Source organism: Pseudophryne corroboree, chromosome 4 (genome assembly GCF_028390025.1).
Source record: "Pseudophryne corroboree isolate aPseCor3 chromosome 4, aPseCor3.hap2, whole genome shotgun sequence".
In the NCBI taxonomy this organism is placed as follows: Eukaryota; Metazoa; Chordata; class Amphibia; order Anura; family Myobatrachidae; genus Pseudophryne; species Pseudophryne corroboree.
Window position 1 is genome coordinate 19,343,375 of NC_086447.1, and position 22,602 is coordinate 19,365,976.

At 36.9% G+C, this 22,602-nt stretch overlaps 18 non-coding genes across 18 annotated transcripts; 7 read left to right on the forward strand and 11 right to left on the reverse strand.

Annotated features, from left to right (window-relative positions):
* Positions 1-731: 731 nt before the first annotated feature.
* TRNAN-GUU (transfer RNA asparagine (anticodon GUU)) lies at positions 732-805 on the reverse strand. Its single transcript has one exon. It is a non-coding gene; the product is annotated as a tRNA-Asn (tRNA).
* A 1,071-nt stretch (positions 806-1,876) lies between these two features.
* TRNAN-GUU (transfer RNA asparagine (anticodon GUU)) lies at positions 1,877-1,950 on the reverse strand. Its single transcript has one exon. It is a non-coding gene; the product is annotated as a tRNA-Asn (tRNA).
* Positions 1,951-4,188: 2,238 nt separating this feature from the next.
* TRNAN-GUU (transfer RNA asparagine (anticodon GUU)) lies at positions 4,189-4,262 on the reverse strand. Its single transcript has one exon. It is a non-coding gene; the product is annotated as a tRNA-Asn (tRNA).
* Positions 4,263-4,448: 186 nt separating this feature from the next.
* TRNAM-CAU (transfer RNA methionine (anticodon CAU)) lies at positions 4,449-4,520 on the forward strand. The gene has a single exon. It is a non-coding gene; the product is annotated as a tRNA-Met (tRNA).
* Positions 4,521-5,355: 835 nt separating this feature from the next.
* On the reverse strand, positions 5,356-5,429 carry TRNAN-GUU (transfer RNA asparagine (anticodon GUU)). The gene has a single exon. It is a non-coding gene; the product is annotated as a tRNA-Asn (tRNA).
* A 186-nt stretch (positions 5,430-5,615) lies between these two features.
* Positions 5,616-5,687, forward strand: TRNAM-CAU (transfer RNA methionine (anticodon CAU)). Its single transcript has one exon. It is a non-coding gene; the product is annotated as a tRNA-Met (tRNA).
* A 4,552-nt stretch (positions 5,688-10,239) lies between these two features.
* Positions 10,240-10,311, forward strand: TRNAM-CAU (transfer RNA methionine (anticodon CAU)). Its single transcript has one exon. It is a non-coding gene; the product is annotated as a tRNA-Met (tRNA).
* Positions 10,312-12,314: 2,003 nt separating this feature from the next.
* Positions 12,315-12,388, reverse strand: TRNAN-GUU (transfer RNA asparagine (anticodon GUU)). The gene has a single exon. It is a non-coding gene; the product is annotated as a tRNA-Asn (tRNA).
* Positions 12,389-14,649: 2,261 nt separating this feature from the next.
* TRNAN-GUU (transfer RNA asparagine (anticodon GUU)) lies at positions 14,650-14,723 on the reverse strand. The gene has a single exon. It is a non-coding gene; the product is annotated as a tRNA-Asn (tRNA).
* Positions 14,724-14,909: 186 nt separating this feature from the next.
* Positions 14,910-14,981, forward strand: TRNAM-CAU (transfer RNA methionine (anticodon CAU)). Its single transcript has one exon. It is a non-coding gene; the product is annotated as a tRNA-Met (tRNA).
* An 813-nt stretch (positions 14,982-15,794) lies between these two features.
* TRNAN-GUU (transfer RNA asparagine (anticodon GUU)) lies at positions 15,795-15,868 on the reverse strand. The gene has a single exon. It is a non-coding gene; the product is annotated as a tRNA-Asn (tRNA).
* A 1,093-nt stretch (positions 15,869-16,961) lies between these two features.
* TRNAN-GUU (transfer RNA asparagine (anticodon GUU)) lies at positions 16,962-17,035 on the reverse strand. Its single transcript has one exon. It is a non-coding gene; the product is annotated as a tRNA-Asn (tRNA).
* A 186-nt stretch (positions 17,036-17,221) lies between these two features.
* TRNAM-CAU (transfer RNA methionine (anticodon CAU)) lies at positions 17,222-17,293 on the forward strand. Its single transcript has one exon. It is a non-coding gene; the product is annotated as a tRNA-Met (tRNA).
* Positions 17,294-18,106: 813 nt separating this feature from the next.
* TRNAN-GUU (transfer RNA asparagine (anticodon GUU)) lies at positions 18,107-18,180 on the reverse strand. The gene has a single exon. It is a non-coding gene; the product is annotated as a tRNA-Asn (tRNA).
* A 2,261-nt stretch (positions 18,181-20,441) lies between these two features.
* TRNAN-GUU (transfer RNA asparagine (anticodon GUU)) lies at positions 20,442-20,515 on the reverse strand. The gene has a single exon. It is a non-coding gene; the product is annotated as a tRNA-Asn (tRNA).
* Positions 20,516-20,701: 186 nt separating this feature from the next.
* On the forward strand, positions 20,702-20,773 carry TRNAM-CAU (transfer RNA methionine (anticodon CAU)). The gene has a single exon. It is a non-coding gene; the product is annotated as a tRNA-Met (tRNA).
* Positions 20,774-21,608: 835 nt separating this feature from the next.
* TRNAN-GUU (transfer RNA asparagine (anticodon GUU)) lies at positions 21,609-21,682 on the reverse strand. The gene has a single exon. It is a non-coding gene; the product is annotated as a tRNA-Asn (tRNA).
* Positions 21,683-21,868: 186 nt separating this feature from the next.
* On the forward strand, positions 21,869-21,940 carry TRNAM-CAU (transfer RNA methionine (anticodon CAU)). The gene has a single exon. It is a non-coding gene; the product is annotated as a tRNA-Met (tRNA).
* The last annotated feature ends 662 nt before the right edge of the window (positions 21,941-22,602 follow it).

The window sequence follows — 22,602 nt, forward strand, 5'->3', positions numbered from 1 at the left end:
TTTTAATAGTATATTGACAGCATTGTTTTCTTTCAGAAATCCACTTAATTTTCTTTACCCTATTACTGAAATGGTAATTGACAAAAGCAAGCTACATTGTCACCAGAAGAGCAATGCAAAATGTACAATTGATATTTCAAAATCATCTTTCCATCTTGAATTTCAATGATGCATTGGGGCAACGATTTTGTGAGAAACATCTTCACCCTTAAAGAAAGATTTTCTTAACTTCTTACCTGTGTGCTGATTAGATATCACCTGGTTTTCACATTAAACAGATTCCCACTTGAGAAAGCAGCAAGGATGCAGTGAGGTTTATGTTTCCTGGTGTCAAACTGTATTATTTCAGTGGACATTGTAATGAGGATGCATCTTGCTGCCTTTCCAATGAAGCAAGTTTTAATCAGTAATAGGTGAAAAACCATTCCTACAAAGGTGTTAATCAGAGACTTGGCTTTGTGGACACTTTTCAGAGAGCAAATGTGTTAGCATAAAAATAAAGCCATAAAATGGAGAGCTGATTAATCACTCAATTGGATTTCTCTGCCTGCATAATTTTTTTTCTCTGCAACCCCATGCTAAATTGTGCTTCCTGTTTTTTATAAAATGACTTAATCAAATCTGACTCTGATTGCATCAGAGAAGGCCAGGTACCCTACACTATAAGAGGTGGTTTGAAATTTTGACTTGTCTACTTAAAGATCACCAAAATTTGATCACAAGGTCAATTACGTCCCCGGGTGGGATTGAACCACCAACCTTTCGGTTAACAGCCGAATGCGCTAACCGATTGCGCCACAGAGACAGCTTGCAAAAGCATGTACTGACAAAGGCTAAAAAGCATTCATCTAGAAAGTTTCCTAGAAAAAGGTTAAAAAGGCAATAATCTGGAGAGTTTTGCAAGATTTTTCTTCCATTGACCAACGAAGAAACACATTGGTACTTTCACATGATGAGTGAGTACTTCAGGATCTCTGACACTTACATGAGCAGCAGAGTGGCGCAGCGGAAGCGTGCTGGGCCCATAACCCAAAGGTCGGTGGATCGAAACCATCCTCTGCTATGTGCACTTATTTTTTTGTTAATTAAATTCTTCCAAAACTGGAATTGATATTTTGACTCTTTTATTTTTACTTAAAGTACAATAACTTTTAACATTTTAATTTGTTTTAATAGTATATTGACAGCATTGTTTTCTTTCAGAAATCCACTTAATTTTCTTTACCCTATTACTGAAATGGTAATTGACAAAAGCAAGCTACATTGTCACCAGAAGAGCAATGCAAAATGTACAATTGATATTTCAAAATCATCTTTCCATCTTGAATTTCAATGATGCATTGGGGCAACGATTTTGTGAGAAACATCTTCACCCTTAAAGAAAGATTTTCTTAACTTCTTACCTGTGTGCTGATTAGATATCACCTGGTTTTCACATTAAACAGATTCCCACTTGAGAAAGCAGCAAGGATGCAGTGAGGTTTATGTTTCCTGGTGTCAACCTGTATTATTTCAGTGGACATTGTAATGAGGATGCATCTTGCTGCCTTTCCAATGAAGCAAGTTTTAATCAGTAATAGGTGAAAAACCATTCCTACAAAGGTGTTAATCAGAGACTTGGCTTTGTGGACACTTTTCAGAGAGCAAATGTGTTAGCATAAAAATAAAGCCATAAAATGGAGAGCTGATTAATCACTCAATTTTTTTTCTCTGCAACCCCATGCTAAATTGTGCTTCCTGTTTTTTATAAAATGACTTAATCAAATCTGACTCTGATTGCATCAGAGAAGGCCAGGTACCCTACACTATAAGAGGTGGTTTGAAATTTTGACTTGTCTACTTAAAGATCACCAAAATTTGATCACAAGGTCAATTACGTCCCCGGGTGGGATTGAACCACCAACCTTTCGGTTAACAGCCGAATGCGCTAACCGATTGCGCCACAGAGACAGCTTGCAAAAGCATGTACTGACAAAGGCTAAAAAGCATTCATCTAGAAAGTTTCCTAGAAAAAGGTTAAAAAGGCAATAATCTGGAGAGTTTTGCAAGATTTTTCTTCCATTGACCAACGAAGAAACACATTGGTACTTTCACATGATGAGTGAGTACTTCAGGATCTCTGACACTTACATGAGCAGCAGAGTGGCGCAGCGGAAGCGTGCTGGGCCCATAACCCAAAGGTCGGTGGATCGAAACCATCCTCTGCTATGTGCACTTATTTTTTTGTTAATTAAATTCTTCCAAAACTGGAATTGATATTTTGACTCTTTTATTTTTACTTAAAGTACAATAACTTTTAACATTTTAATTTGTTTTAATAGTATATTGACAGCATTGTTTTCTTTCAGAAATCCACTTAATTTTCTTTACCCTATTACTGAAATGGTAATTGACAAAAGCAAGCTACATTGTCACCAGAAGAGCAATGCAAAATGTACAATTGATATTTCAAAATCATCTTTCCATCTTGAATTTCAATGATGCATTGGGGCAACGATTTTGTGAGAAACATCTTCACCCTTAAAGAAAGATTTTCTTAACTTCTTACCTGTGTGCTGATTAGATATCACCTGGTTTTCACATTAAACAGATTCCCACTTGAGAAAGCAGCAAGGATGCAGTGAGGTTTATGTTTCCTGGTGTCAACCTGTATTATTTCAGTGGACATTGTAATGAGGATGCATCTTGCTGCCTTTCCAATGAAGCAAGTTTTAATCAGTAATAGGTGAAAAACCATTCCTACAAAGGTGTTAATCAGAGACTTGGCTTTGTGGACACTTTTCAGAGAGCAAATGTGTTAGCATAAAAATAAAGCCATAAAATGGAGAGCTGATTAATCACTCAATTTTTTTTCTCTGCAACCCCATGCTAAATTGTGCTTCCTGTTTTTTATAAAATGACTTAATCAAATCTGACTCTGATTGCATCAGAGAAGGCCAGGTACCCTACACTATAAGAGGTGGTTTGAAATTTTGACTTGTCTACTTAAAGATCACCAAAACTTGATCACAAGGTCAATTACGTCCCCGTGTGGGATTGAACCACCAACCTTTCGGTTAACAGCCGAATGCGCTAACCGATTGCGCCACAGAGACAGCTTGCAAAAGCATGTACTGACAAAGGCTAAAAAGCATTCATCTAGAAAGTTTCCTAGAAAAAGGTTAAAAAGGCAATAATCTGGAGAGTTTTGCAAGATTTTTCTTCCATTGACCAACGAAGAAACACATTGGTACTTTCACATGATGAGTGAGTACTTCAGGATCTCTGACACTTACATGAGCAGCAGAGTGGCGCAGCGGAAGCGTGCTGGGCCCATAACCCAGAGGTCGGTGGATCGAAACCATCCTCTGGTATGTGCACTTATTTTTTTGTTAATTAAATTCTTCCAAAACTGGAATTGATATTTTGACTCTTTTATTTTTACTTAAAGTACAATAACTTTTAACATTTTAATTTGTTTTAATAGTATATTGACAGCATTGTTTTCTTTCAGAAATCCACTTAATTTTCTTTACCCTATTACTGAAATGGTAATTGACAAAAGCAAGCTACATTGTCACCAGAAGAGCAATGCAAAATGTACAATTGATATTTCAAAATCATCTTTCCATCTTGAATTTCAATGATGCATTGGGGCAACGATTTTGTGAGAAACATCTTCACCCTTAAAGAAAGATTTTCTTAACTTCTTACCTGTGTGCTGATTAGATATCACCTGGTTTTCACATTAAACAGATTCCCACTTGAGAAAGCAGCAAGGATGCAGTGAGGTTTATGTTTCCTGGTGTCAACCTGTATTATTTCAGTGGACATTGTAATGAGGATGCATCTTGCTGCCTTTCCAATGAAGCAAGTTTTAATCAGTAATAGGTGAAAAACCATTCCTACAAAGGTGTTAATCAGAGACTTGGCTTTGTGGACACTTTTCAGAGAGCAAATGTGTTAGCATAAAAATAAAGCCATAAAATGGAGAGCTGATTAATCACTCAATTGGATTTCTCTGCCTGCATAATTTTTTTTCTCTGCAACCCCATGCTAAATTGTGCTTCCTGTTTTTTATAAAATGACTTAATCAAATCTGACTCTGATTGCATGAGAGAAGGCCAGGTACCCTACACTATAAGAGGTGGTTTGAAATTTTGACTTGTCTACTTAAAGATCACCAAAATTTGATCACAAGGTCAATTACGTCCCCGGGTGGGATTGAACCACCAACCTTTCGGTTAACAGCCGAATGCGCTAACCGATTGCGCCACAGAGACAGCTTGCAAAAGCATGTACTGACAAAGGCTAAAAAGCATTCATCTAGAAAGTTTCCTAGAAAAAGGTTAAAAAGGCAATAATCTGGAGAGTTTTGCAAGATTTTTCTTCCATTGACCAACGAAGAAACACATTGGTACTTTCACATGATGAGTGAGTACTTCAGGATCTCTGACACTTACATGAGCAGCAGAGTGGCGCAGCGGAAGCGTGCTGGGCCCATAACCCAGAGGTCGGTGGATCGAAACCATCCTCTGCTAGGTGCACTTATTTTTTTGTTAATTAAATTCTTCCAAAACTGGAATTGATATTTTGACTCTTTTATTTTTACTTAAAGTACAATAACTTTTAACATTTTAATTTGTTTTAATAGTATATTGACAGCATTGTTTTCTTTCAGAAATCCACTTAATTTTCTTTACCCTATTACTGAAATGGTAATTGACAAAAGCAAGCTACATTGTCACCAGAAGAGCAATGCAAAATGTACAATTGATATTTCAAAATCATCTTTCCATCTTGAATTTCAATGATGCATTGGGGCAACGATTTTGTGAGAAACATCTTCACCCTTAAAGAAAGATTTTCTTAACTTCTTACCTGTGTGCTGATTAGATATCACCTGGTTTTCACATTAAACAGATTCCCCCTTGAGAAAGCAGCAAGGATGCAGTGAGGTTTATGTTTCCTGGTGTCAACCTGTATTATTTCAGTGGACATTGTAATGAGGATGCATCTTGCTGCCTTTCCAATGAAGCAAGTTTTAATCAGTAATAGGTGAAAAACCATTCCTACAAAGGTGTTAATCAGAGACTTGGCTTTGTGGACACTTTTCAGAGAGCAAATGTGTTAGCATAAAAATAAAGCCATAAAATGGAGAGCTGATTAATCACTCAATTGGATTTCTCTGCCTGCATAATTTTTTTTCTCTGCAACCCCATGCTGAATTGTGCTTCCTGTTTTTTATAAAATGACTTAATCAAATCTGACTCTGATTGCATCAGAGAAGGCCAGGTACCCTACACTATAAGAGGTGGTTTGAAATTTTGACTTGTCTACTTAAAGATCACCAAAATTTGATCACAAGGTCAATTACGTCCCCGGGTGGGATTGAACCACCAACCTTTTGGTTAACAGCCGAATGCGCTAACCGATTGCGCCACAGAGACAGCTTGCAAAAGCATGTACTGACAAAGGCTAAAAAGCATTCATCTAGAAAGTTTCCTAGAAAAAGGTTAAAAAGGCAATAATCTGGAGAGTTTTGCAAGATTTTTCTTCCATTGACCAACGAAGAAACACATTGGTACTTTCACATGATGAGTGAGTACTTCAGGATCTCTGACACTTACATGAGCAGCAGAGTGGCGCAGCGGAAGCGTGCTGGGCCCATAACCCAGAGGTCGGTGGATCGAAACCATCCTCTGCTATGTGCACTTATTTTTTTGTTAATTAAATTCTTCCAAAACTGGAATTGATATTTTGACTCTTTTATTTTTACTTAAAGTACAATAACTTTTAACATTTTAATTTGTTTTAATAGTATATTGACAGCATTGTTTTCTTTCAGAAATCCACTTAATTTTCTTTACCCTATTACTGAAATGGTAATTGACAAAAACAAGCTACATTGTCACCAGAAGAGCAATGCAAAATGTACAATTGATATTTCAAAATCATCTTTCCATCTTGAATTTCAATGATGCATTGGGGCAACGATTTTGTGAGAAACATCTTCACCCTTAAAGAAAGATTTTCTTAACTTCTTACCTGTGTGCTGATTAGATATCACCTGGTTTTCACATTAAACAGATTCCCACTTGAGAAAGCAGCAAGGATGCAGTGAGGTTTATGTTTCCTGGTGTCAACCTGTATTATTTCAGTGGACATTGTAATGAGGATGCATCTTGCTGCCTTTCCAATGAAGCAAGTTTTAATCAGTAATAGGTGAAAAACCATTCCTGCAAAGGTGTTAATCAGAGACTTGGCTTTGTGGACACTTTTCAGAGAGCAAATGTGTTAGCATAAAAATAAAGCCATAAAATGGAGAGCTGATTAATCACTCAATTTTTTTTCTCTGCAACCCCATGCTAAATTGTGCTTCCTGTTTTTTATAAAATGACTTAATCAAATCTGACTCTGATTGCATCAGAGAAGGCCAGGTACCCTACACTATAAGAGGTGGTTTGAAATTTTGACTTGTCTACTTAAAGATCACCAAAATTTGATCACAAGGTCAATTACATCCCCGGGTGGGATTGAACCACCAACCTTTCGGTTAACAGCCGAATGCACTAACCGATTGCGCCACAGAGACAGCTTGCAAAAGCATGTACTGACAAAGGCTAAAAAGCATTCATCTAGAAAGTTTCCTAGAAAAAGGTTAAAAAGGCAATAATCTGGAGAGTTTTGCAAGATTTTTCTTTCATTGACCAACGAAGAAACACATTGGTACTTTCACATGATGAGTGAGTACTTCAGGATCTCTGACACTTACATGAGCAGCAGAGTGGCGCAGCGGAAGCGTGCTGGGCCCATAACTCAGAGGTCGGTGGATCGAAACCATCCTCTGCTATGTGCACTTATTTTTTTGTTAATTAAATTCTTCCAAAACTGGAATTGATATTTTGACTCTTTTATTTTTACTTAAAGTACAATAACTTTTAACATTTTAATTTGTTTTAATAGTATATTGACAGCATTGTTTTCTTTCAGAAATCCACTTAATTTTCTTTACCCTATTACTAAAATGGTAATTGACAAAAGCAAGCTACATTGTCACCAGAAGAGCAATGCAAAATGTACAATTGATATTTCAAAATCATCTTTCAATCTTGAATTTCAATGATGCATTGGGGCAACGATTTTGTGAGAAACATCTTCACCCTTAAAGAAAGATTTTCTTAACTTCTTACCTGTGTGCTGATTAGATATCACCTGGTTTTCACATTAAACAGATTCCCACTTGAGAAAGCAGCAAGGATGCAGTGAGGTTTATGTTTCCTGGTGTCAACCTGTATTATTTCAGTGGACATTGTAATGAGGATGCATCTTGCTGCCTTTCCAATGAAGCAAGTTTTAATCAGTAATAGGTGAAAAACCATTCCTACAAAGGTGTTAATCAGAGACTTGGCTTTGTGGACACTTTTCAGAGAGCAAATGTGTTAGCATAAAAATAAAGCCATAAAATGGAGAGCTGATTAATCACTCAATTTGATTTCTCTGCCTGCATAATTTTTTTTCTCTGCAACCCCATGCTAAATTGTGCTTCCTGTTTTTTATAAAATGACTTAATCAAATCTGACTCTGATTGCATCAGAGAAGGCCAGGTACCCTACACTATAAGAGGTGGTTTGAAATTTTGACTTGTCTACTTAAAGATCACCAAAATTTGATCACAAGGTCAATTACATCCCCGGGTGGGATTGAACCACCAACCTTTTGGTTAACAGCCGAATGCGCTAACCGATTGCGCCACAGAGACAGCTTGCAAAAGCATGTACTGACAAAGGCTAAAAAGCATTCATCTAGAAAGTTTCCTAGAAAAAGGTTAAAAAGGCAATAATCTGGAGAGTTTTGCAAGATTTTTCTTCCATTGACCAACGAAGAAACACATTGGTACTTTCACATGATGAGTGAGTACTTCAGGATCTCTGACACTTACATGAGCAGCAGAGTGGTGCAGCGGAAGCGTGCTGGGCCCATAACCCAGAGGTCGGTGGATCGAAACCATCCTCTGCTATGTGCACTTATTTTTTTGTTAATTAAATTCTTCCAAAACTGGAATTGATATTTTGACTCTTTTATTTTTACTTAAAGTACAATAACTTTTAACATTTTAATTTGTTTTAATAGTATATTGACAGCATTGTTTTCTTTCAGAAATCCACTTAATTTTCTTTACCCTATTACTGAAATGGTAATTGACAAAAACAAGCTACATTGTCACCAGAAGAGCAATGCAAAATGTACAATTGATATTTCAAAATCATCTTTCCATCTTGAATTTCAATGATGCATTGGGGCAACGATTTTGTGAGAAACATCTTCACCCTTAAAGAAAGATTTTCTTAACTTCTTACCTGTGTGCTGATTAGATATCACCTGGTTTTCACATTAAACAGATTCCCACTTGAGAAAGCAGCAAGGATGCAGTGAGGTTTATGTTTCCTGGTGTCAACCTGTATTATTTCAGTGGACATTGTAATGAGGATGCATCTTGCTGCCTTTCCAATGAAGCAAGTTTTAATCAGTAATAGGTGAAAAACCATTCCTGCAAAGGTGTTAATCAGAGACTTGGCTTTGTGGACACTTTTCAGAGAGCAAATGTGTTAGCATAAAAATAAAGCCATAAAATGGAGAGCTGATTAATCACTCAATTTTTTTTCTCTGCAACCCCATGCTAAATTGTGCTTCCTGTTTTTTATAAAATGACTTAATCAAATCTGACTCTGATTGCATCAGAGAAGGCCAGGTACCCTACACTATAAGAGGTGGTTTGAAATTTTGACTTGTCTACTTAAAGATCACCAAAATTTGATCACAAGGTCAATTACATCCCCGGGTGGGATTGAACCACCAACCTTTCGGTTAACAGCCGAATGCACTAACCGATTGCGCCACAGAGACAGCTTGCAAAAGCATGTACTGACAAAGGCTAAAAAGCATTCATCTAGAAAGTTTCCTAGAAAAAGGTTAAAAAGGCAATAATCTGGAGAGTTTTGCAAGATTTTTCTTTCATTGACCAACGAAGAAACACATTGGTACTTTCACATGATGAGTGAGTACTTCAGGATCTCTGACACTTACATGAGCAGCAGAGTGGCGCAGCGGAAGCGTGCTGGGCCCATAACTCAGAGGTCGGTGGATCGAAACCATCCTCTGCTATGTGCACTTATTTTTTTGTTAATTAAATTCTTCCAAAACTGGAATTGATATTTTGACTCTTTTATTTTTACTTAAAGTACAATAACTTTTAACATTTTAATTTGTTTTAATAGTATATTGACAGCATTGTTTTCTTTCAGAAATCCACTTAATTTTCTTTACCCTATTACTAAAATGGTAATTGACAAAAGCAAGCTACATTGTCACCAGAAGAGCAATGCAAAATGTACAATTGATATTTCAAAATCATCTTTCAATCTTGAATTTCAATGATGCATTGGGGCAACGATTTTGTGAGAAACATCTTCACCCTTAAAGAAAGATTTTCTTAACTTCTTACCTGTGTGCTGATTAGATATCACCTGGTTTTCACATTAAACAGATTCCCACTTGAGAAAGCAGCAAGGATGCAGTGAGGTTTATGTTTCCTGGTGTCAACCTGTATTATTTCAGTGGACATTGTAATGAGGATGCATCTTGCTGCCTTTCCAATGAAGCAAGTTTTAATCAGTAATAGGTGAAAAACCATTCCTACAAAGGTGTTAATCAGAGACTTGGCTTTGTGGACACTTTTCAGAGAGCAAATGTGTTAGCATAAAAATAAAGCCATAAAATGGAGAGCTGATTAATCACTCAATTTGATTTCTCTGCCTGCATAATTTTTTTTCTCTGCAACCCCATGCTAAATTGTGCTTCCTGTTTTTTATAAAATGACTTAATCAAATCTGACTCTGATTGCATCAGAGAAGGCCAGGTACCCTACACTATAAGAGGTGGTTTGAAATTTTGACTTGTCTACTTAAAGATCACCAAAATTTGATCACAAGGTCAATTACATCCCCGGGTGGGATTGAACCACCAACCTTTTGGTTAACAGCCGAATGCGCTAACCGATTGCGCCACAGAGACAGCTTGCAAAAGCATGTACTGACAAAGGCTAAAAAGCATTCATCTAGAAAGTTTCCTAGAAAAAGGTTAAAAAGGCAATAATCTGGAGAGTTTTGCAAGATTTTTCTTCCATTGACCAACGAAGAAACACATTGGTACTTTCACATGATGAGTGAGTACTTCAGGATCTCTGACACTTACATGAGCAGCAGAGTGGCGCAGCGGAAGCGTGCTGGGCCCATAACCCAGAGGTCGGTGGATCGAAACCATCCTCTGCTATGTGCACTTATTTTTTTGTTAATTAAATTCTTCCAAAACTGGAATTGATATTTTGACTCTTTTATTTTTACTTAAAGTACAATAACTTTTAACATTTTAATTTGTTTTAATAGTATATTGACAGCATTGTTTTCTTTCAGAAATCCACTTAATTTTCTTTACCCTATTACTGAAATGGTAATTGACAAAAACAAGCTACATTGTCACCAGAAGAGCAATGCAAAATGTACAATTGATATTTCAAAATCATCTTTCCATCTTGAATTTCAATGATGCATTGGGGCAACGATTTTGTGAGAAACATCTTCACCCTTAAAGAAAGATTTTCTTAACTTCTTACCTGTGTGCTGATTAGATATCACCTGGTTTTCACATTAAACAGATTCCCACTTGAGAAAGCAGCAAGGATGCAGTGAGGTTTATGTTTCCTGGTGTCAACCTGTATTATTTCAGTGGACATTGTAATGAGGATGCATCTTGCTTCCTTTCCAATGAAGCAAGTTTTAATCAGTAATAGGTGAAAAACCATTCCTACAAAGGTGTTAATCAGAGACTTGGCTTTGTGGACACTTTTCAGAGAGCAAATGTGTTAGCATAAAAATAAAGCCATAAAATGGAGAGCTGATTAATCACTCAATTGGATTTCTCTGCCTGCATAATTTTTTTTCTCTGCAACCCCATGCTAAATTGTGCTTCCTGTTTTTTATAAAATGACTTAATCAAATCTGACTCTGATTGCATCAGAGAAGGCCAGGTACCCTACACTATAAGAGGTGGTTTGAAATTTTGACTTGTCTACTTAAAGATCACCAAAATTTGATCACAAGGTCAATTACGTCCCCGGGTGGGATTGAACCACCAACCTTTACGGTTAACAGCCGAATGCGCCTACCGATTGCGCCACAGAGACAGCTTGCAAAAGCATGTACTGACAAAGGCTAAAAAGCATTCATCTAGAAAGTTTCCTAGAAAAAGGTTAAAAAGGCAATAATCTGGAGAGTTTTGCAAGATTTTTCTTCCATTGACCAACGAAGAAACACATTGGTACTTTCACATGATGAGTGAGTACTTCAGGATCTCTGACACTTACATGAGCAGCAGAGTGGCGCAGCGGAAGCGTGCTGGGCCCATAACCCAGCGGTCGGTGGATCGAAACCATCCTCTGCTATGTGCACTTATTTTTTTGTTAATTAAATTCTTCCAAAACTGGAATTGATATTTTGACTCTTTTATTTTTACTTAAAGTACAATAACTTTTAACATTTTAATTTGTTTTAATAGTATATTGACAGCATTGTTTTCTTTCAGAAATCCACTTAATTTTCTTTACCCTATTACTGAAATGGTAATTGACAAAAGCAAGCTACATTGTCACCAGAAGAGCAATGCAAAATGTACAATTGATATTTCAAAATCATCTTTCCATCTTGAATTTCAATGATGCATTGGGGCAACGATTTTGTGAGAAACATCTTCACCCTTAAAGAAAGATTTTCTTAACTTCTTACCTGTGTGCTGATTAGATATCACCTGGTTTTCACATTAAACAGATTCCCACTTGAGAAAGCAGCAAGGATGCAGTGAGGTTTATGTTTCCTGGTGTCAACCTGTATTATTTCAGTGGACATTGTAATGAGGATGCATCTTGCTGCCTTTCCAATGAAGCAAGTTTTAATCAGTAATAGGTGAAAAACCATTCCTACAAAGGTGTTAATCAGAGACTTGGCTTTGTGGACACTTTTCAGAGAGCAAATGTGTTAGCATAAAAATAAAGCCATAAAATGGAGAGCTGATTAATCACTCAATTGGATTTCTCTGCCTGCATAATTTTTTTTCTCTGCAACCCCATGCTAAATTGTGCTTCCTGTTTTTTATAAAATGACTTAATCAAATCTGACTCTGAGTGCATCAGAGAAGGCCAGGTACCCTACACTATAAGAGGTGGTTTGAAATTTTGACTTGTCTACTTAAAGATCACCAAAATTTGATCACAAGGTCAATTACGTCCCCGGGTGGGATTGAACCACCAACCTTTTGGTTAACAGCCGAATGCGCTAACCGATTGCGCCACAGAGACAGCTTGCAAAAGCATGTACTGACAAAGGCTAAAAAGCATTCATCTAGAAAGTTTCCTAGAAAAAGGTTAAAAAGGCAATAATCTGGAGAGTTTTGCAAGATTTTTCTTCCATTGACCAACGAAGAAACACATTGGTACTTTCACATGATGAGTGAGTACTTCAGGATCTCTGACACTTACATGAGCAGCAGAGTGGCGCAGCGGAAGTGTGCTGGGCCCATAACCCAGAGGTCGGTGGATCGAAACCATCCTCTGCTATGTGCACTTATTTTTTTGTTAATTAAATTCTTCCAAAACTGGAATTGATATTTTGACTCTTTTATTTTTACTTAAAGTACAATAACTTTTAACATTTTAATTTGTTTTAATAGTATATTGACAGCATTGTTTTCTTTCAGAAATCCACTTAATTTTCTTTACCCTATTACTGAAATGGTAATTGACAAAAACAAGCTACATTGTCACCAGAAGAGCAATGCAAAATGTACAATTGATATTTCAAAATCATCTTTCCATCTTGAATTTCAATGATGCATTGGGGCAACGATTTTGTGAGAAACATCTTCACCCTTAAAGAAAGATTTTCTTAACTTCTTACCTGTGTGCTGATTAGATATCACCTGGTTTTCACATTAAACAGATTCCCACTTGAGAAAGCAGCAAGGATGCAGTGAGGTTTATGTTTCCTGGTGTCAACCTGTATTATTTCAGTGGACATTGTAATGAGGATGCATCTTGCTTCCTTTCCAAAGAAGCAAGTTTTAATCAGTAATAGGTGAAAAACCATTCCTACAAAGGTGTTAATCAGAGACTTGGCTTTGTGGACACTTTTCAGAGAGCAAATGTGTTAGCATAAAAATAAAGCCATAAAATGGAGAGCTGATTAATCACTCAATTGGATTTCTCTGCCTGCATAATTTTTTTTCTCTGCAACCCCATGCTAAATTGTGCTTCCTGTTTTTTATAAAATGACTTAATCAAATCTGACTCTGATTGCATCAGAGAAGGCCAGGTACCCTACACTATAAGAGGTGGTTTGAAATTTTGACTTGTCTACTTAAAGATCACCAAAATTTGATCACAAGGTCAATTACGTCCCCGGGTGGGATTGAACCACCAACCTTTACGGATAACAGCCGAATGCGCCTACCGATTGCGCCACAGAGACAGCTTGCAAAAGCATGTACTGACAAAGGCTAAAAAGCATTCATCTAGAAAGTTTCCTAGAAAAAGGTTAAAAAGGCAATAATCTGGAGAGTTTTGCAAGATTTTTCTTCCATTGACCAACGAAGAAACACATTGGTACTTTCACATGATGAGTGAGTACTTCAGGATCTCTGACACTTACATGAGCAGCAGAGTGGCGCAGCGGAAGCGTGCTGGGCCCATAACCCAGCGGTCGGTGGATCGAAACCATCCTCTGCTATGTGCACTTATTTTTTTGTTAATTAAATTCTTCCAAAACTGGAATTGATATTTTGACTCTTTTATTTTTACTTAAAGTACAATAACTTTTAACATTTTAATTTGTTTTAATAGTATATTGACAGCATTGTTTTCTTTCAGAAATCCACTTAATTTTCTTTACCCTATTACTGAAATGGTAATTGACAAAAGCAAGCTACATTGTCACCAGAAGAGCAATGCAAAATGTACAATTGATATTTCAAAATCATCTTTCCATCTTGAATTTCAATGATGCATTGGGGCAACGATTTTGTGAGAAACATCTTCACCCTTAAAGAAAGATTTTCTTAACTTCTTACCTGTGTGCTGATTAGATATCACCTGGTTTTCACATTAAACAGATTCCCACTTGAGAAAGCAGCAAGGATGCAGTGAGGTTTATGTTTCCTGGTGTCAAACTGTATTATTTCAGTGGACATTGCAATGAGGATGCATCTTGCTGCCTTTCCAATGAAGCAAGTTTTAATCAGTAATAGGTGAAAAACCATTCCTACAAAGGTGTTAATCAGAGACTTGGCTTTGTGGACACTTTTCAGAGAGCAAATGTGTTAGCATAAAAATAAAGCCATAAAATGGAGAGCTGATTAATCACTCAATTGGATTTCTCTGCCTGCATAATTTTTTTTCTCTGCAACCCCATGCTAAATTGTGCTTCCTGTTTTTTATAAAATGACTTAATCAAATCTGACTCTGATTGCATCAGAGAAGGCCAGGTACCCTACACTATAAGAGGTGGTTTGAAATTTTGACTTGTCTACTTAAAGATCACCAAAATTTGATCACAAGGTCAATTACGTCCCCGGGTGGGATTGAACCACCAACCTTTCGGTTAACAGCCGAATGCGCTAACCGATTGCGCCACAGAGACAGCTTGCAAAAGCATGTACTGACAAAGGCTAAAAAGCATTCATCTAGAAAGTTTCCTAGAAAAAGGTTAAAAAGGCAATAATCTGGAGAGTTTTGCAAGATTTTTCTTCCATTGACCAACGAAGAAACACATTGGTACTTTCACATGATGAGTGAGTACTTCAGGATCTCTGACACTTACATGAGCAGCAGAGTGGCGCAGCGGAAGCGTGCTGGGCCCATAACCCAGAGGTCGGTGGATCGAAACCATCCTCTGCTATGTGCACTTATTTTTTTGTTAATTAAATTCTTCCAAAACTGGAATTGATATTTTGACTCTTTTATTTTTACTTAAAGTACAATAACTTTTAACATTTTAATTTGTTTTAATAGTATATTGACAGCATTGTTTTCTTTCAGAAATCCACTTAATTTTCTTTACCCTATTACTGAAATGGTAATTGACAAAAACAAGCTACATTGTCACCAGAAGAGCAATGCAAAATGTACAATTGATATTTCAAAATCATCTTTCCATCTTGAATTTCAATGATGCATTGGGGCAACGATTTTGTGAGAAACATCTTCACCCTTAAAGAAAGATTTTCTTAACTTCTTACCTGTGTGCTGATTAGATATCACCTGGTTTTCACATTAAACAGATTCCCACTTGAGAAAGCAGCAAGGATGCAGTGAGGTTTATGTTTCCTGGTGTCAACCTGTATTATTTCAGTGGACATTGTAATGAGGATGCATCTTGCTGCCTTTCCAATGAAGCAAGTTTTAATCAGTAATAGGTGAAAAACCATTCCTACAAAGGTGTTAATCAGAGACTTGGCTTTGTGGACACTTTTCAGAGAGCAAATGTGTTAGCATAAAAATAAAGCCATAAAATGGAGAGCTGATTAATCACTCAATTTTTTTTCTCTGCAACCCCATGCTAAATTGTGCTTCCTGTTTTTTATAAAATGACTTAATCAAATCTGACTCTGATTGCATCAGAGAAGGCCAGGTACCCTACACTATAAGAGGTGGTTTGAAATTTTGACTTGTCTACTTAAAGATCACCAAAATTTGATCACAAGGTCAATTACGTCCCCGGGTGGGATTGAACCACCAACCTTTCGGTTAACAGCCGAATGCGCTAACCGATTGCGCCACAGAGACAGCTTGCAAAAGCATGTACTGACAAAGGCTAAAAAGCATTCATCTAGAAAGTTTCCTAGAAAAAGGTTAAAACGGCAATAATCTGGAGAGTTTTGCAAGATTTTTCTTTCATTGACCAACGAAGAAACACATTGGTACTTTCACATGATGAGTGAGTACTTCAGGATCTCTGACACTTACATGAGCAGCAGAGTGGCGCAGCGGAAGCGTGCTGGGCCCATAACCCAGAGGTCGGTGGATCGAAACCATCCTCTGATATGTGCACTTATTTTTTTGTTAATTAAATTCTTCCAAAACTGGAATTGATATTTTGACTCTTTTATTTTTACTTAAAGTACAATAACTTTTAACATTTTAATTTGTTTTAATAGTATATTGACAGCATTGTTTTCTTTCAGAAATCCACTTAATTTTCTTTACAATATTACTGAAATGGTAATTGACAAAAACAAGCTACATTGTCACCAGAAGAGCAATGCAAAATGTACAATTGATATTTCAAAATCATCTTTCCATCTTGAATTTCAATGATGCATTGGGGCAACGATTTTGTGAGAAACATCTTCACCCTTAAAGAAAGATTTTCTTAACTTCTTACCTGTGTGCTGATTAGATATCACCTGGTTTTCACATTAAACAGATTCCCACTTGAGAAAGCAGCAAGGATGCAGTGAGGTTTATGTTTCCTGGTGTCAACCTGTATTATTTCAGTGGACATTGTAATGAGGATGCATCTTGCTGCCTTTCCAATGAAGCAAGTTTTAATCAGTAATAGGTGAAAAACCATTCCTACAAAGGTGTTAATCAGAGACTTGGCTTTGTGGACACTTTTCAGAGAGCAAATGTGTTAGCATAAAAATAAAGCCATAAAATGGAGAGCTGATTAATCACTCAATTGGATTTCTCTGCCTGCATAATTTTTTTTCTCTGCAACCCCATGCTAAATTGTGCTTCCTGTTTTTTATAAAATGACTTAATCAAATCTGACTCTGATTGCATCAGAGAAGGCCAGGTACCCTACACTATAAGAGGTGGTTTGAAATTTTGACTTGTCTACTTAAAGATCACCAAAATTTGATCACAAGGTCAATTACGTCCCCGGGTGGGATTGAACCACCAACCTTTCGGTTAACAGCCGAATGCGCTAACCGATTGCGCCACAGAGACAGCTTGCAAAAGCATGTACTGACAAAGGCTAAAAAGCATTCATCTAGAAAGTTTCCTAGAAAAAGGTTAAAAAGGCAATAATCTGGAGAGTTTTGCAAGATTTTTCTTCCATTGACCAACGAAGAAACACATTGGTACTTTCACATGATGAGTGAGTACTTCAGGATCTCTGACACTTACATGAGCAGCAGAGTGGCGCAGCGGAAGCGTGCTGGGCCCATAACCCAGAGGTCGGTGGATCGAAACCATCCTCTGCTATGTGCACTTATTTTTTTGTTAATTAAATTCTTCCAAAACTGGAATTGATATTTTGACTCTTTTATTTTTACTTAAAGTACAATAACTTTTAACATTTTAATTTGTTTTAATAGTATATTGACAGCATTGTTTTCTTTCAGAAATCCACTTAATTTTCTTTACCCTATTACTGAAATGGTAATTGACAAAAACAAGCTACATTGTCACCAGAAGAGCAATGCAAAATGTACAATTGATATTTCAAAATCATCTTTCCATCTTGAATTTCAATGATGCATTGGGGCAACGATTTTGTGAGAAACATCTTCACCCTTAAAGAAAGATTTTCTTAACTTCTTACCTGTGTGCTGATTAGATATCACCTGGTTTTCACATTAAACAGATTCCCACTTGAGAAAGCAGCAAGGATGCAGTGAGGTTTATGTTTCCTGGTGTCAACCTGTATTATTTCAGTGGACATTGTAATGAGGATGCATCTTGCTGCCTTTCCAATGAAGCAAGTTTTAATCAGTAATAGGTGAAAAACCATTCCTACAAAGGTGTTAATCAGAGACTTGGCTTTGTGGACACTTTTCAGAGAGCAAATGTGTTAGCATAAAAATAAAGCCATAAAATGGAGAGCTGATTAATCACTCAATTTTTTTTCTCTGCAACCCCATGCTAAATTGTGCTTCCTGTTTTTTATAAAATGACTTAATCAAATCTGACTCTGATTGCATCAGAGAAGGCCAGGTACCCTACACTATAAGAGGTGGTTTGAAATTTTGACTTGTCTACTTAAAGATCACCAAAATTTGATCACAAGGTCAATTACGTCCCCGGGTGGGATTGAACCACCAACCTTTCGGTTAACAGCCGAATGCGCTAACCGATTGCGCCACAGAGACAGCTTGCAAAAGCATGTACTGACAAAGGCTAAAAAGCATTCATCTAGAAAGTTTCCTAGAAAAAGGTTAAAAAGGCAATAATCTGGAGAGTTTTGCAAGATTTTTCTTTCATTGACCAACGAAGAAACACATTGGTACTTTCACATGATGAGTGAGTACTTCAGGATCTCTGACACTTACATGAGCAGCAGAGTGGCGCAGCGGAAGCGTGCTGGGCCCATAACCCAGAGGTCGGTGGATCGAAACCATCCTCTGATATGTGCACTTATTTTTTTGTTAATTAAATTCTTCCAAAACTGGAATTGATATTTTGACTCTTTTATTTTTACTTAAAGTACAATAACTTTTAACATTTTAATTTGTTTTAATAGTATATTGACAGCATTGTTTTCTTTCAGAAATCCACTTAATTTTCTTTACCCTATTACTGAAATGGTAATTGACAAAAACAAGCTACATTGTCACCAGAAGAGCAATGCAAAATGTACAATTGATATTTCAAAATCATCTTTCCATCTTGAATTTCAATGATGCATTGGGGCAACGATTTTGTGAGAAACATCTTCACCCTTAAAGAAAGATTTTCTTAACTTCTTACCTGTGTGCTGATTAGATATCACCTGGTTTTCACATTAAACAGATTCCCACTTGAGAAAGCAGCAAGGATGCAGTGAGGTTTATGTTTCCTGGTGTCAACCTGTATTATTTCAGTGGACATTGTAATGAGGATGCATCTTGCTGCCTTTCCAATGAAGCAAGTTTTAATCAGTAATAGGTGAAAAACCATTCCTACAAAGGTGTTAATCAGAGACTTGGCTTTGTGGACACTTTTCAGAGAGCAAATGTGTTAGCATAAAAATAAAGCCATAAAATGGAGAGCTAATTAATCACTCAATTGGATTTCTCTGCCTGCATAATTTTTTTTCTCTGCAACCCCATGCTAAATTGTGCTTCCTGTTTTTTATAAAATGACTTAATCAAATCTGACTCTGATTGCATCAGAGAAGGCCAGGTACCCTACACTATAAGAGGTGGTTTGAAATTTTGACTTGTCTACTTAAAGATCACCAAAATTTGATCACAAGGTCAATTACGTCCCCGGGTGGGATTGAACCACCAACCTTTACGGTTAACAGCCGAATGCGCCTACCGATTGCGCCACAGAGACAGCTTGCAAAAGCATGTACTGACAAAGGCTAAAAAGCATTCATCTAGAAAGTTTCCTAGAAAAAGGTTAAAAAGGCAATAATCTGGAGAGTTTTGCAAGATTTTTCTTCCATTGACCAACGAAGAAACACATTGGTACTTTCACATGATGAGTGAGTACTTCAGGATCTCTGACACTTACATGAGCAGCAGAGTGGCGCAGCGGAAGCGTGCTGGGCCCATAACCCAGCGGTCGGTGGATCGAAACCATCCTCTGCTATGTGCACTTATTTTTTTGTTAATTAAATTCTTCCAAAACTGGAATTGATATTTTGACTCTTTTATTTTTACTTAAAGTACAATAACTTTTAACATTTTAATTTGTTTTAATAGTATATTGACAGCATTGTTTTCTTTCAGAAATCCACTTAATTTTCTTTACCCTATTACTGAAATGGTAATTGACAAAAGCAAGCTACATTGTCACCAGAAGAGCAATGCAAAATGTACAATTGATATTTCAAAATCATCTTTCCATCTTGAATTTCAATGATGCATTGGGGCAACGATTTTGTGAGAAACATCTTCACCCTTAAAGAAAGATTTTCTTAACTTCTTACCTGTGTGCTGATTAGATATCACCTGGTTTTCACATTAAACAGATTCCCACTTGAGAAAGCAGCAAGGATGCAGTGAGGTTTATGTTTCCTGGTGTCAACCTGTATTATTTCAGTGGACATTGTAATGAGGATGCATCTTGCTGCCTTTCCAATGAAGCAAGTTTTAATCAGTAATAGGTGAAAAACCATTCCTACAAAGGTGTTAATCAGAGACTTGGCTTTGTGGACACTTTTCAGAGAGCAAATGTGTTAGCATAAAAATAAAGCCATAAAATGGAGAGCTGATTAATCACTCAATTGGATTTCTCTGCCTGCATAATTTTTTTTCTCTGCAACCCCATGCTAAATTGTGCTTCCTGTTTTTTATAAAATGACTTAATCAAATCTGACTCTGATTGCATCAGAGAAGGCCAGGTACCCTACACTATAAGAGGTGGTTTGAAATTTTGACTTGTCTACTTAAAGATCACCAAAATTTGATCACAAGGTCAATTACGTCCCCGGGTGGGATTGAACCACCAACCTTTCGGTTAACAGCCGAATGCGCTAACCGATTGCGCCACAGAGACAGCTTGCAAAAGCATGTACTGACAAAGGCTAAAAAGCATTCATCTAGAAAGTTTCCTAGAAAAAGGTTAAAAAGGCAATAATCTGGAGAGTTTTGCAAGATTTTTCTTCCATTGACCAACGAAGAAACACATTGGTACTTTCACATGATGAGTGAGTACTTCAGGATCTCTGACACTTACATGAGCAGCAGAGTGGCGCAGCGGAAGCGTGCTGGGCCCATAACCCAGAGGTCGGTGGATCGAAACCATCCTCTGCTAGGTGCACTTATTTTTTTGTTAATTAAATTCTTCCAAAACTGGAATTGATATTTTGACTCTTTTATTTTTACTTAAAGTACAATAACTTTTAACATTTTAATTTGTTTTAATAGTATATTGACAGCATTGTTTTCTTTCAGAAATCCACTTAATTTTCTTTACCCTATTACTGAAATGGTAATTGACAAAAGCAAGCTACATTGTCACCAGAAGAGCAATGCAAAATGTACAATTGATATTTCAAAATCATCTTTCCATCTTGAATTTCAATGATGCATTGGGGCAACGATTTTGTGAGAAACATCTTCACCCTTAAAGAAAGATTTTCTTAACTTCTTACCTGTGTGCTGATTAGATATCACCTGGTTTTCACATTAAACAGATTCCCACTTGAGAAAGCAGCAAGGATGCAGTGAGGTTTATGTTTCCTGGTGTCAAACTGTATTATTTCAGTGGACATTGCAATGAGGATGCATCTTGCTGCCTTTCCAATGAAGCAAGTTTTAATCAGTAATAGGTGAAAAACCATTCCTACAAAGGTGTTAATCAGAGACTTGGCTTTGTGGACACTTTTCAGAGAGCAAATGTGTTAGCATAAAAATAAAGCCATAAAATGGAGAGCTGATTAATCACTCAATTGGATTTCTCTGCCTGCATAATTTTTTTTCTCTGCAACCCCATGCTAAATTGTGCTTCCTGTTTTTTATAAAATGACTTAATCAAATCTGACTCTGATTGCATCAGAGAAGGCCAGGTACCCTACACTATAAGAGGTGGTTTGAAATTTTGACTTGTCTACTTAAAGATCACCAAAATTTGATCACAAGGTCAATTACGTCCCCGGGTGGGATTGAACCACCAACCTTTCGGTTAACAGCCGAATGCGCTAACCGATTGCGCCACAGAGACAGCTTGCAAAAGCATGTACTGACAAAGGCTAAAAAGCATTCATCTAGAAAGTTTCCTAGAAAAAGGTTAAAAAGGCAATAATCTGGAGAGTTTTGCAAGATTTTTCTTCCATTGACCAACGAAGAAACACATTGGTACTTTCACATGATGAGTGAGTACTTCAGGATCTCTGACACTTACATGAGCAGCAGAGTGGCGCAGCGGAAGCGTGCTGGGCCCATAACCCAGAGGTCGGTGGATCGAAACCATCCTCTGCTATGTGCACTTATTTTTTTGTTAATTAAATTCTTCCAAAACTGGAATTGATATTTTGACTCTTTTATTTTTACTTAAAGTACAATAACTTTTAACATTTTAATTTGTTTTAATAGTATATTGACAGCATTGTTTTCTTTCAGAAATCCACTTAATTTTCTTTACCCTATTACTGAAATGGTAATTGACAAAAACAAGCTACATTGTCACCAGAAGAGCAATGCAAAATGTACAATTGATATTTCAAAATCATCTTTCCATCTTGAATTTCAATGATGCATTGGGGCAACGATTTTGTGAGAAACATCTTCACCCTTAAAGAAAGATTTTCTTAATTTCTTACCTGTGTGCTGATTAGATATCACCTGGTTTTCACATTAAACAGATTCCCACTTGAGAAAGCAGCAAGGATGCAGTGAGGTTTATGTTTCCTGGTGTCAACCTGTATTATTTCAGTGGACATTGTAATGAGGATGCATCTTGCTGCCTTTCCAATGAAGCAAGTTTTAATCAGTAATAGGTGAAAAACCATTCCTACAAAGGTGTTAATCAGAGACTTGGCTTTGTGGACACTTTTCAGAGAGCAAATGTGTTAGCATAAAAATAAAGCCATAAAATGGAGAGCTGATTAATCACTCAATTTTTTTTCTCTGCAACCCCATGCT